Here is a 10,073-nt window from a genome sequence, read left to right on the forward strand (position 1 = left end):
TAAAAGCACGTGTTTCTACCAGAAAAACATTTATAATGGCAAATAACAGATATCCATTAGCTGTTACTAAAAAAGGTTTTATGCCCGGGATGAAAAATGCTTATAGAAGTCACTGGAGGTCACAATTTGTGCAAAAAATAAAGAGATTAATCCAATTGGTTGATCCAAATATTCATATGAGCCGGTCTGAACAAAGTATATCACAACAACTTGTAACCCAGAAATAATATATATTATTGCACCTACCCAAATGTGCAAATACGCTAAGTAGCAAATATCCACAAAATATTAATGAACAGAATTTTTTGCCTAGAGAATAAATTACTCAGTGTGGTCACTAGGGGTCACTGTGATGAAAGATAAAGTAAATCTAAACTAGTGCAAATATATATCATAATACACTGGAACCTTGGATTACGAGCATAATTTGTTCCGTCAGTGTACTCTTAAACAAAGTTACTCTTATATCAAAGCAAATTTTCCCATAGGAAATAATTGAAATGTAGACAATTCGTCCACAACCCAGAAATATTTACTGTATTTATACAAACTTATTACAGTAATATTATTATTATTTATTTATAGAGCACCATTAATTCCATGGTGCTATACATCAGAAGGGGTTACATACAGAATACATATACAAGTTACAGTAGACAGACTAGTACAGAGGGAAGAGGGCCCTGCCCTTGTGGGCTTACATTCTATAGGATTTTGGGGAGGAGACAGTAGGTGGGGTGTCGGTTGGGCGGTAGCTCCACATGGTGGTCAGGCGGCAGCTCCGCATGGTGGTCAGGCGGCAGCTCCACACGATGGTCAGGCGGCAGCTCCGCATGGTGGTCAGGCAGCAGCTCCGCACGGTGGTGGGGCGGCAGCTCTGCACGGTGGTGAAGCAATGAGGTCATTGTAGATTATAGGCATTTCTGAACAGATGAGTTTTCAGGTTCCGTTTGAACCTTGCAAGGGTAGCAGATGCTCGGGAGAAGTCTTGGTGTCGGTTGCAGGAGGATCGAATGAGAGAGGAGAGAAGGAGATCTTGGGAGGACTGGAGGTGACGTTTTGGAGTGTAGTGGGAGATTAGTTCAGAGATATACGGAGGAGACAGATTATGGACGGCTTTGTATGTCGGTGTTTGTAGCTGGAATTGGAAACGGTGGAAGATTGGGAGCCAGTGGAGGGACTTGCAGAGAGGAGAAGTGGGGTGGTATTGAGGCGAGAGGTGGATCCGTCGGGCAGCAGAATTAAGGATGGACTGGAGAGGGGCGAGCGTGTTAGCAGGGAGGCCACAGAGGAGGATGTTACAGTAATCGAGGTGGGAGATTATGAGGGCATGCACTAGCATTTTTGTAGATTGCAAATTGAGGAAAGGACGGATTCTAGAAATATTTTTGAGTTGATGATAGCAGGAGGTGGTGAGGGATTGGATGTGTGTGCCGCCCTCGTGCCAGCAGCCAGGCTGCTCGGATGCGGATCCGCGGTGGCTCGAGTGGTCTCCGGACCCAGGGGTCGTGCGGCCACTCAGAAAAAAAGGGGGGGGGACTATTTACAGGGGGAATGGAAAGTTCGTGGCGCCACCCACGATGTGTGGTAATGTGAGGGACCACCGCTGCCGTTGGGGAGCCCGGTGACGATGGTGTGGCAGCCTGATGTTTAACCCCTCCGTGGGTAGGGGATTTGTGTCCCGGGGCCCGTTGGATGGTTGGTGCTCGGGTGCCGTGGGGGATAAGAACAGGGGTTTTCAGTGTACTCACTCAGTCCAGGAAATAACAACACCGACAGCTTGTAAACCAGAATTCTGAGCACCACTGCAGCTTGTACGATTTCTTTGCACTGTATTGGGAAGTCCTATCCCATCAGTGCGCTAGTACCCTGATTTTGGAGTGGGTTGGTGATGAATCTTGAAGTCTTCACCCCCGTCTTGTAAATTACCGGAACGCGTGAAGCTAGTTTCCGGCCTGTGGTCCACGTACCCCGTCATGCCCTGGCCCCTGCCCGGTGATAGCTCAAGGCCACCGGCTGCCCTCCTCGGCTGTCCGTGCCTATTGACACTATCCCCTGCGACCGGGGTTCCAGCTCCTACCAGGCTCAGACCAACGTCTGCCACCTAGTACTACAGGAGCCCTGCTCCCAGCCGGTGACCTCTCCCTCTCAGAGAGTCACCGCTTCACACTCCTCTCCCTTGCTCAACTTCAGCTCAACTCTAGGTCAACTGTCACTTTCTTCCCTTTCCCCTCACCAACCCCCATGTGGGCGGCCATATTCCCTTCAGGCCCCCCCAATGGTGTGTCTGGTGGGTAAAGTGCAAAGTTTTCCTAGGACTTTGATTGGTGTTGCTAACAGCTTAGCCAAAGAACTAAGACCCGTAACCAAGGAGGGTGGATACTGTGCAGAAGGGCAGATTACACAATACCCTGTGACGACCTGATAGGCCAGGGCATCACATTCCCCCTTGGTTAAACATAGCTCGTCCGCGAGCTACAGGATACCAGAGGTTTATTTTTGTTTTGCTTTTAAACTGGAAAAGGTAAAAATATAACGGTTAACACATTTTTATTAACGGGTCCATCCCACACAGGGGAGGCAATTCACTTAAACGTTACTAAAATTCTGTTAAGAGTTCGTCGCCCAACGGTGGGACGCTACTGGTTTCCATGACAACGGAGGCTCAACCTACTCCGTTGCAGCCCCTTCCTGCTACAGTCCAGTCCCAACATCCCGGATCCCAATAACCCGCGACCCAAACAACCTGTTCCCCCTGGAAACCTAAGGTGGGTCCTTAACTGGGTTAAGTTCCCGAGTTTTGTACTTTAGACGACTCTGCTTGGCACAGAAGGTGCAACTATTATACAAGACACAAGTTTGTGTTGGTCACGCCAGTCCTGTGACCGTGGTCCATTTTAACTTAATATATTTAAAACTTTGTAACGGAGTCCATGTACTTGTTGTACACTTTTCAACAATTTACTTGTAAATCAGGTAATTTTCACCCTTTTCACTAAAACTGGTTGATTAGGCACTTATTCACTAGCGTTTTCTATATGAAAAATAATAAACTATGGAAAATAACAAACGAAAACACCGATACCTAACAATTCTATGGCATCGCAACTACTGGTAATGTAACATTTTTAACATTCTTATTCACGCTCACTGGGAGGCAGGTAATCAGGCCTCAGCGCCCTATCTGGCTCTGGCTTTACTTGAACTCGGGCGGCCCCCAACAGCCGTCGGGATGCCGCTCGGTAACGGAACAGGCACACATCTTGGTTCCACTCCTGCTGGTGTAGACTGATGAACCAACTGCTCCGCAGCCGGGGTTGCAGGGCCCAGGTGCTCCGCCTCTGAGGACAGGCCCCGTGATAAGGCCGGGTCTGGTCTGGCCGGTGTCTGGGTGACCGCTGCTGTGGCTGGAATGAGGGCCTTGTTCTAGATCGCTGCAGCCAGAGACTCTGATAAACAAACTGAAGGTTCCGCTGCCGGGGTTGGTGGGGCAACTCGGCGTCCGCCGAGGACGGGGTAGTCGGTAGTGGAGCGCTCACCGCGAGCTGGGATGGTCCGGATCCCTCAGCTTCTTTGGCCGGATTTGTGCAATATACAGGGACTGGGTAACCGCTTACCCTCTCTTCACGTGGGATTTCAATCTCACGGGCTCGCACCGCCACCGCCAGGCTCCTCATCTCTTCCTCCAGTGGTTCAGAATGAAGAGGAATTGCGTCTGCATCCTCCGGCACAGCTGCTCTGTTTCTTCCTCTATCCATGCCGCGGTCCCAGAGACGGCATGCTCTGGGACCAGTCTCGCTCTGCCATCTTGCCACTGCGTCTTCCAGTAACGTTGTAACAGAGTCCTGGCGTCCCTGCTCCACTTCCGCTAGTAACACATTCTGGTGTGCCCCCTTGGTCTTTTCGCAGCACCCTCTTGCTGACCGTGGCACTCTGGGAACTTCCGGTTCCGGCCTCACTGGGAAGACGAGGGGCAGAGCTTAGTCTTTGCACGTTTTCTCAGAGAAGACGGGGTTTTGGCGCTAAAAATGGCAGAAAATGGCGGACTTGGCGGGAAACAGAATCTTGACTTTCGGTCTTCGGCTTTCAAGGTGCACGTCACCCAGGTAAGTGGGTCCTGCTCGTATGCTGTTCTTGAAGCCAGAAAATCTGAGTTGTGCCGCCTCCGTGCTAGCAGCCGGGCTGCTCGGATCCGGATCCGCGGTAGCTCAAGGGGTCTCTGGACCAAGGGGTCATGCGACCACTCAGAAAAATGGGGGGGGACTATTTACAGGGGGAATGGAAAGTTTGTGACGCCACCCACGGTGTGTGATAATGTGAGGGACCACTGCTGCCGTTGGGGAGCCCGGTGACGATTGTGTGGCAGGCTGATGTTTAACTCCTCCGTGGGTAGGGGGTTTGTGTCCCGGGGCCCGTTGGATGGTTGGTGCTCGGGTGCCGTGGGGGATAAGAACAGGGATTTTCAGTGTACTCACTCAGTCCAGGAAATAACAACACTGACAGCTTGTAAAACCAGAATTCTGAGCACCACTGCAGCTATTAGGGAGCACGCTTGGGTCCGTGTCCTTGGTGTTGCTGTTAGCCTGTGGCCCTGTCCTTGGCACCTCTGTCTCTGTTGGACCCTTGGGTATAAAACTCTTTGTGTCCCTCTCACCCATATGGCTAACTGAGTGAGCTTGCTCTCAGGGTTCACGCGTAGGATTTCTTTGGACTGTATTGGGAAAGTCCTATCTCATCGGTGCGCTAGAACCCAATTTTGGAGCGGGTTGGGGATGAATCTTGAAGTCTTCAACCCCGTCGGGTAAAATTACCAGAACGCGTGAAGCTACTTTCCGGCCTGGGATCCACGTACCCCGTCGTGCCCTAGCCCCTGCCCGGTGATAGCTCAAGGCCGCCGGCTGCCCTCCTCGGCTGTCCGTGCCCTTGACACTATCCACTGCGACTGGGGTTCCAGCTCCTACCAGGCCCAGACCAACTTCTGCCACCTAGTACTACAGAAGCCCTGCTCCCAGCTGGTGACCTCTCCCTCTCAGAGAGTCACCGCTTCACACTCCTCTCCCTTGCTCAACTTCAGCTCAACTCTAGCTCAACTGTCACTTTCTTCACTTTCCCCTCACCAACCCCCATGTGGGCGGCGCTATTCCCTTCAGGCCCCCCAATGGTGTGTCTGGTGGGTAAAGTGCAAAGTGTTCCTAGGATTTTGATTGGCTAAGCTGTTAGCAACACCAAAGAACCAGGACCCGTAACCAAGAAGGGTGGATACTGTGCAGAAGGGCAGATTGCACAATACCCTGTGACGACCTGATAGGCCAGGGCATCACATGTGTGGTATGAAGGACAAGGCAGAGTCAAAGGTCACTCCGAGGCACCGAACTTTGGGTACTGGCGAGAGCATGGTGTTATTTATTGTAATAGATAGATCAGGTGGAGAGTGTAGGTGAGATGGAGGAAAGATAATTAGTTCAGTTTTGGCCACATTAAGCTTTAGGAAGCGAGAGGAGAAAAAGAAGGCTATAGCAGTTAGACACTCCGGGATTCTGGACAGCATAGATGTGACATCTGGGCCAGAGAGGTAGATCTGAGAGTCATTGGCATATATGTGGTACTGGAAGCCATGGGACTTTATGAGTTATCCCAGGCCAACTATATAGGTAGAAAAAAGTAAAGGTCCCAGGACAGAGCCTTGATGGACGCCAACAGAGAGAGGCTGGGAAGAAGAGGTTGTGTGGGAGTGGGAGACACTAAAAGTGCGGTTGGAAAGGTATGAAGAGATCCAAGAAAGGGCAAGATCTCTGACACCAAAGGAAGAGAGGATCTGTAATAGGAGGGAGTGGTCGACAGTGTCAAAGGCTGAGGACAGGTCTAGAAGTAGGAGTATGGAGAAGTGCTTGTTAGCTTTGGCAGTAAAGGGCCATTTACACACTGTGACATTGCTAACGATATATCGTCGGGGTCACGGTGTTAGTGACGAACATCCGGCGTCGTTAGCGACGTCGCAGCGTGTAACACGGATGAGCGACCTTAAACGATCGCAAAAGAGGCAAAAATCGTTGGTATGTGAAACGTCATTCACTTACCAAAAATCGTTGCCTATTCAGTAGCGAGGTTGTTTGTCGTACCTGCGGCAGCACACATCACTATGTGTGACACCGCAGGAACGAGCAACAACCTCGTACCTGCGGATGGCCGCAATGAGGAAGGAAGGAGGTGGGCGGGATGTTCGTCCCGCTCAACTCCGCCCCTCCACTTCTATTGGACGGCTGCCGTGTGACTTCGCTGTGATGCCGCACGTAGCGCCTCCTTAGAAAGGAGGCGGTTCGCCGGCCACAGTGACGTCGCAGGGAAGGTAAGTCCGTGTGACGGGTGTAAGCGATGTTGTGCGCCACGGGCAGCGATTTGCCCGAGACGCAGAACTGATGGGGGCGGATATGGTCACTAGCAATATCGATAGCGATATCACAGCGTGTAAAGTACCCTTAAGTCAGTTATTTGTGATTTTAGTCAGGGCAGTTTCGGTAGAATGATGTGGAAGAAGCCAGACTGTAGGTTGTGAAAGAGAGAGTTAGGGGTACTTTGCACGCTGCAACATCGCTAGCGATCCCGTTAGCGATGTGAAATTCTAGATTGCAAGTGCGATCTTTTGAGATCGCACGTAGGTCATTTTACGCATGTGCGATCTCGAAAGATCGCACTTGCAATCTAGAATTTCACATCGCTATCGAGATCGCTAGCAATGTCGCAGCGTGCAAAGTACCCCTTAGATGAGGGGTGGGAGGAAAGTTCAGCATGGACATGCTGTTCCAGGAGTTTTGAGGTGAACGGGAGTAGTGATATGGGGCGGTAGCTGGTTGTAGAGGTTGGGTCGAGGGAAGGTTTCTTTAGGATTGGTGTGACTGTTGCATATTTAAAGGCAGAGGGGAAGGTACCAGTCAGTAAAGATAGGTTGAAAAGATAAGTTAAGGCAGGAATAAGAATAGTGGTGAGGTTTGGGAGGAGGTGGGATGGGATGGGGTCAAGTACGCAGGTAGTGAGGTGCGCTTTTGAGAGAAGACGTGCATGCTCTCCTTCGGTGATGCTGAGGAGTTATATGAAGGGGTTGTGGTGACTGAACAGAGAAGACTTGTCTTATTTGGTCGATTTTTTTCTTTGAAATAAGTGGCAAAGTCTTCTGCAGATATGAGGGAGGTTGGAGGGGGCAGTGGTGGGCGAAGGCTGGAATTGAAAGTATTGAATAACTGTTTGGGGTTGTGTGTTACAGGGGATATGAGGGTTCTGAAGTATTCCTGTTCAGCGGAGGTGAGGGCTGAACGAAATGTGTGAATTGCATTTTTGAATGTGGTGAAGTCTTCCTGGGAGTGCGTTTTCTTCCAGCACCGCTCTGCAGCCCTAGACACTTGCCGAAGTTTTTTAGTGAGGCTGCTGTGCCAGGGCTGTCTATTGATTCGTCTCACTCTGCCATGCACAAGGGGAGCGACTGAATCAATAGCTGATGTGAGAGTGGTGTTGTAGAAAATGGTGGCACTGTTTGTGTCGTGGAGTGATGATATGGAGGACAGAGGTAGGATACAGTCAGAGAGGGTGTGCATGTTGAGGTGTGCAAGGTTTCTGCGGGGTGTGCTAGATGCTGGACAGGGGGGGCAGGTGAGGAGGACAGGGCTGAAAAGGTCAGTAGGTGGTGGTCAGATAGGGGGAGGGGGGAAGTTGTGAAGTCAGATAGAGAGCAGAGACGGGTGAAGATAAGGTCTAATGTGTGTCCATCTTTATGGGTGGCAGAGGCGGACCACTGAGTTAGTCCATAGATATGAAGAAGAAAACGGAACTTCCTTCGTATATATTTTCAAAAGATGTCGGGGTGCACTTCAGGTTCCAAAGCCATAAAACAAGAAGTAACAAGGCACTCCCAAATTGGGAGTGCCTTGTTACTTCTTGTTTTATCACTGAGTTAGTCCAAAGATGAAGTGAGGGACAGGAGTTTGGAGGCCGCCGACTGGCGGGTGTCAGTGGGGATGTTGAAGTCACCCATGATGATAGTGGGAATGTCAGCAAAGAAAAAGTGTAGAAGCCAAGCAGCGAACTGGTTGATGAAGGCAGTGGTAGGGCCCAGGGGTCTGTATATGACGGCCACTTGAAGGTTGGAGGGAGAAAATATTCGGACAGAGTGCACTTCAAAGGAAGACAGGCTAAGGGAGGGTAGAGGTGGGATTGGGTTAAAGCTGCAGTTGTTAGAAAGAAGGAGGCCCACTCCTCCACCTTGTCTATTGCCAGGGCGAGGAGTGTGGGTGAAATGAAGGCCACCGTAGTATAGTGCAGCAGGGGAGGCAGTGTTGGAGGGTGTCAGCCATGTTTCGGTGAGGCCCAGAGAGGATAGAGTGCTAGAGGTAAAGAGATCATGAATGATGTGCAGTTTATTACAGACAGAACTGGCGTTCCAGAGTTCTCCAGAGAAGGGAGCGGTGGAGTAGGTGAGAGGGAAATGGATTTTAAATTGGAGAGATTGCGGTAGTTACTAGTATGTGGGGAGTGAGAAGTGGGTTATAAAGAGGGGTGTACCATCTGTGGGGGGCCGGGATTGGGGGATATGTCACCAGCAGTGAGAAGTAGAGAAAGGGAGAGCAGGTGGGAAAAGGAGAGTGGGCGGCATGGTCTGCGTGATATTAGGAGCGATCTGAGGTTTAGGAGCAGGTCTGCACATATACAGTAATACAAAAAAATATAATGTATTCATATCAAATTCTTACAGTACACTAATACAAAATACTGTACAGAACAGTAAAAACATAAAACAAATTAAACTGCAGTTTCGCTTACGATAGAATTGTTGATGTGTCTGAGGTACAGTATAGAGAGAAAAAAATGATGTATAAATATGACAACCTTTATTCTAATACAATACACACAAAAAAAACTCACACCCCAAATCTATTCTCCGCAAAATAAGGGCAGAACTAAGTCACATGTGGGGCAGGAACACTGCACAGGTAATTAGATTACAGTACAAGCAATGTGCTGTACTAGTTAGCAGAAAGAAAGTACAATACTGTATCAATAGACATGCTGTATAGTATATACTGTACAATGGTATATTGTATACAGTATACAGTACATATGTACAGAAAGTTGCCTCCAGAGTGCGGTGAAAGGACAGAATCGGAGGTGTGCTCGATGAGTTTTTGCTCTTCTTGCAAAGCATTGCTCTTAAACCAAGTTACAAATTTTTAAAAAGCTTTGCTTGTCTTGCAAAACGCTCTCCAACCAAGTTACTCTTAATCCAAGGTTCCACTGTATATAGAAAGTTCATAATATTTATTGCACAGCCCAGAAAAAAAAATATATTATTGCATCAACCCAGCCAGAAAGATGATTTCTCAAATTTGATCAGTATGGGTCACTATGGTCCAAGAATAAAATAGATCAAAATTAGTGCAAATATATCATAATAAATAGAAGGGTTATAGTATTTATTGCACAGCCCAGAAAGGAGATATATTATTGCACCACCCAGATATATTAAAGTGCTATATGAAAGCCGGATAATAATAGCTTAATATATTGCACTGACCCAAGGAATTGCACAAAGGAACAAAATATCAAACACAAAAAAAATGGATATTGCGTATTTTCATATTGAAAATTCAGGTATAGAAATTGAAACTGATGAAAATATTTTTATCTGTAAAATACATATAATACCATGTGATAGGCTTTACAAAAGAATCAAGCAAATAATAATTATTCTTTATTTTTATAGCACCAACATATTCCACAGCGCTTTACAATTCAGGAGGATCATATACAAACAAGTAAGGCTGCTTTCACACTACGTCTTTTTAACATGCGTCCTGAACGTTTTTTTGCTGCAAAAGCGGATCCTGCTTTTACAGCAAAAAATGCATGCAAACGCATGTCTTATTTTGCAGGATCCTGTCACTCGATGTTTAGGGGCGGGCATTGGAGTCATGTGATCGGGAGTGAGGGGAACTAAACGTGCCAGACTGGGAGCCGGCATCTGACAGCTGCGAGGCTCGTAACCAAGGTAAACATCGGGTATACTTGCTTGGATACCCGATATTTAC

The sequence above is a fragment of the Anomaloglossus baeobatrachus genome, unplaced genomic scaffold (assembly GCF_048569485.1).
Source record: "Anomaloglossus baeobatrachus isolate aAnoBae1 unplaced genomic scaffold, aAnoBae1.hap1 Scaffold_347, whole genome shotgun sequence".
NCBI classification, from domain to species: Eukaryota; Metazoa; Chordata; class Amphibia; order Anura; family Aromobatidae; genus Anomaloglossus; species Anomaloglossus baeobatrachus.